This window comes from Oryzias melastigma, linkage group LG9 (assembly GCF_002922805.2).
Source record: "Oryzias melastigma strain HK-1 linkage group LG9, ASM292280v2, whole genome shotgun sequence".
NCBI lineage: Eukaryota > Metazoa > Chordata > Actinopteri > Beloniformes > Adrianichthyidae > Oryzias > Oryzias melastigma.
Window position 1 is genome coordinate 21,969,916 of NC_050520.1, and position 4,315 is coordinate 21,974,230.

The window sequence follows — 4,315 nt, forward strand, 5'->3', positions numbered from 1 at the left end:
CCCCCTGTAATTGTAGGGGCAGGAGTAGGGGTGTCCAAAATAGTTTTTTAAAGGGCTAACCCTCGCCGCGGAGGGATGCTGTGCCTCCAGCCACAAGGGTGAACCGTATCGAACTCTCCCGCTGAGAAGAAGAGCATTTCTTTACATTGGTGTGTTCTGAAATACAGAAGTTTACATTTAAATATAAGACTTTTAAAGTTATAATACTATTGTTGTTACGTATTTCAGAGGTCTCGCAGTGCCACGCTAATGTAGCTGACCGGCGACTATTGATGAGGTCATGGAGTGGGAGTGAATTTAAAGACACTATTTTTCCATAACTCTGCATTTGGAGGGCTAAATGTAGGGGTAGGGGGAAACCGTATGGATAGGGGAAAAATTCAGATTCAGCCTTTGATTATTTGATGATTAATACAAGTGGCACTTTCTGTTGGAAACAAAAAGATCAACTAAATTGAAAGCACAAGACAGACGTACAGTAAGAAAACCTCAGAAACCCAGAGTAACCAAATTTGACCAGCTGCAGGATATATAAACTGTACATATATATATCCAACTATCTCCTAATAGAAACGAGAACGTAGGGGTGTCATGGTAACCAAAGCTTTTTAAAGTATCAGATAATTATCCTTATTAGCACAACATAGAAGTAAGACAGACACTTACATTCTGACACACATTAGTAAATCATAGTGCAAATGTCGTTTTGAGTTATTCAAGTTAAAGATTCATGTTATGATTATGAAGCTAAACGTGAGATCAAGACAGGATTTATCATGGATTCGGCTCTGGCACAGCATCAACGTCCAGGTAGTTAAAGCTGTTAAAGTGAATAAATGTAAAAGTAAAAAAAAGCACAAAACAAATTGCCACTGTAGACATCCCCAATCTCATTTGACCCAAAAACTAGGATTGCCTGATCTCCTAAGTTATTGCACCCACATGGGGGGCACTTTCCAGTGTCTCCTTGTGCCATCCCAAGGTCTGGTAACTGCAGTGTAGGGTTAGACAGGACATCTGCAGTAAACCTGAAGACATGTGCGAATTGTGCATAAATTCCTGAAATTAAAAGCCAAAAGGAAAACATTTCATATAATATATAAATTAAAGCATTTGGCTTTGATTTGTTGCATTTTATGTATTTCTGACTCTGGTCTTTATGTCCAATAATAGTTTCTCTCCAATTCCATGGATTGCTGAAACACAACAATCTGATGACTAAGTTTCAAACAAGTATTGTACCACTAATAACCTAAAACAGCTTAATTCAACTGTCTGCTGGTCAAGAGAATCATTGAGTTTCCTCTGTTTCCTCCAACAGATCCTAATTCCCACCCGATGTGAATTGTTGCAACAATGGCGAACGGATCTTAAAAAGAAGTTCTTTTTACCTGCAAGTGATGGACACTTAAACGCAGCAGCACACAGAGGCTGAGCAGCAACAACCAAAGACTGTCACCGAGAGAGCCGCTCTCCTTCAGTTGTACACACATGCACACACAAATACAGTTGCTAGCCTAGACACATTCAAGACATTGATGCGCAGTAGCCACTGAATCCGAATTCCAATAGAAGAAAAAAAAAAACAGACTTAACAGTCTCAGCACCAAAGAGGCAGTATCGTCTGAGGAATCTCTCCTAAGTTGATGTACTACAGGCTACTCTGCCTGTCTGTCTGACTGACACCGTCTCTGATTCTCCAGGAAGACAGCAATCTGACATAGATGTGGTTTCTCTGTTCTGTCTCATGGTGGGTCTGTCGACTGCGGACGGGAACAGCGGCGTCTCGGCTCAGGCTGGGAACGCGGCTTCGTCATTCATCTTCTGGCTGATTCCCACTGTTGCATCAGTGAAGCCTTCAGGCCTTCTGTCTATAATGCACAAATCTTAGATGTAAACGAGACGTATGTGCACGTTTTATCTCAAAACTAAAGAGTCATGCCAATAGAAATAAGCATCAACAAAGGGAGAATGCACACACACTTTATACCTCCTGCATCGCACAGAAAGATGTAGCTGTGAGGCTTTTTATTTTTTTTTTATCCTTAAAAACCCAGTCGCACACAAACAGCCTCAGATCGTGGAATATTTCTCTTCATCTGTCTCACAGTGGTGGCCACCATTGTCCCGTTAAGGTGCTTACAGAGCGGTTAGGCCGGCGTGTGTTGCTCTCTTCGCCTCACTAGGCAGCCAGATCGCTCTGATTCAAATCTGGTTAGCGTCCACAAGGAAGCAACCATCCCACTGGACAGCTGTACAAATGAAAACCTTGTTTGATGCAGTAAAGAAGAAGAAATAACAAGCAGCCACTGAGTCGTCTTGACTGGGAGAGAGATGGAAGGAAGCAACGCTATAGGAGGAGAAGACCTGGGCAGAGAGCGGGACAAACCAACAAACCAAGAAAGAGGGAAAACAATGAAAGGGAAGAAAAGATAGAGAGAGATTTGAGGGACAGTGGTGATGAAAGATACTGTTCTCATGTGGGTGTGGATCTCTCTATAGTTCTGCCAACTAAAGCAGACAACAGAACAAAAACCCAGGGGACAGGGAGGGATTTTTTTCGTCCCCATCTGCGTATGGAAGGCTGTTTATGTCTGCGTGGACCATGACAGTCTTGGCAGAAAGCCCACACGGACTCCCATCAATGACTGTCCCTGATAGAACAATTAATTCACCCGTGAGTGAACGAAGAAACGCACGTGTGGTTTTGGTGTAATTACACAGACAGAACAGCTAATGTCAAAAGATTGGAAGCAAATTAGAGAGGGGGGCAAAAAAAGTTTCTTTTTACACAACCCATTCTTGTCTTCTGTTGTAGGAGTTAAGCATACAAAAGTAGGGCAGATACTCAAATCAGAACTCTTTCTGGTCCCCTTTTTTACGGCCAAACACCTACAGCAGCAAAACAGGAACGCGGCAATTTAACTCTACACAGTGACATTTCTGTCCAAACAAACTCTTTGTGAGTGCACACAAACAAAGAAAAGTTTGCATGTCAGTAGAAAGTAAGATTTTGTTTCCTAAGAAGACTCGCGAATGGGATCGGCGGAAAGAAACAGTGCAAAAAAAAAAAAAAAGAACACAATATTTCAATCAAACGAGAGTTTTCTCTGTGAAGAGCTGCCAGCCAGGAGAAAAGCGACTCATGCGTCACAGGTTCAATTCCAGCTTATAGGTGACAGGCCTGCCTGATGCTGCACCCTTGGCTCACCTCACTTTGTAACACACACACTCACACTACACAAGGCAGACATGAGAGCTAGTTAAAGTACCCCAAATAAAGGCGAGAAGAAAGTGGGCCGCTGGCGAAATGAAAGATACTGAAATGTGTTCGAGTAAAAAAAGTGAGCTAATGCAGCGAGCACACAACCAATTTGGAGCACAAATGGGGAGCTTAAAGGGAACACAGACAGGAGAAGGTGTGCTCAAAGGCAGCTCCACCCTCGCTCCTCTCTTCTCCCAAATGTTGACAGTACAAGTGCAAAACAGGCTTTGAAGTGTGCTCTGCTGAAGGGCTGCCGTGTACTGCGCGTTGTGCTTCGTTTAACGGTGTTACCCACAAAGCATCCCGGGACCTGCTCCTTTCTCCTTTGCTAACTGTCTTTCATTCTCTTCCTCGCTCGCACATCCAGCCTTGACAGTGTTTGAAGATGCCGGTGTGGGCAAACAGACAAGGTGGGTGACAGTCAGCAAAAAAAGGAGAAAAAAAGGCAAGTAAATAAGCAAATTCAAAAAAAAAAAAGGTGGGATGTCATTTTAATGATACTGTGTTTTTTTCCTCAGTCCTTTGCAGGAAACTCAGAGGTTTCATCACAAGTGACAAGTAAAGGAGCAGGAGGGTATTATCTGTGCACAGTTCAGATATCTGCAGAAAAAAGGAGAAAGGGCTGAGCGTAGTGACACATGCAAACAAAAATGGAAAGTTAGTAATGATATACATATTGAACAGTTGCTAATACCTCACTTGCAGTGAAGCGTTTTAACGTCTTTCAAAATGGGCTAGCCCAAAACCAAGGGGAGAAACAATCTGCTGGAGGTGAATGATAACATCTGGTAGTGTTTCAGCTTTTAACTATCCTGCCGTTGCTCTCAGTCTGTCCACAGAGGTTTCATCGCCAACATAAATGCTTCCTAAAAGTATTAACCTGCCTCCCTGGCGTTCATTAGGCCCTAAATTAGAATTCATGCTTATTTTTGTATTGGGGATTTGATCCAGCTACTTTACACCCATCATAAAGGGCCACTTGGCATGCTAATTGCCGTGTCCCCTTCCATGCACTCCCTTGCTCATGTTTATAATGGTGCAATAAAATAA

At 42.8% G+C, this 4,315-nt stretch overlaps 1 protein-coding gene across 6 annotated transcripts in view; it reads right to left on the reverse strand.

Annotated features, from left to right (window-relative positions):
• Window positions 1–4,315, reverse strand: part of mctp1a (multiple C2 domains, transmembrane 1a) — a 119,337-nt gene that overhangs the window by 3,546 nt on the left and 111,476 nt on the right. The window lies entirely within an intron of this gene.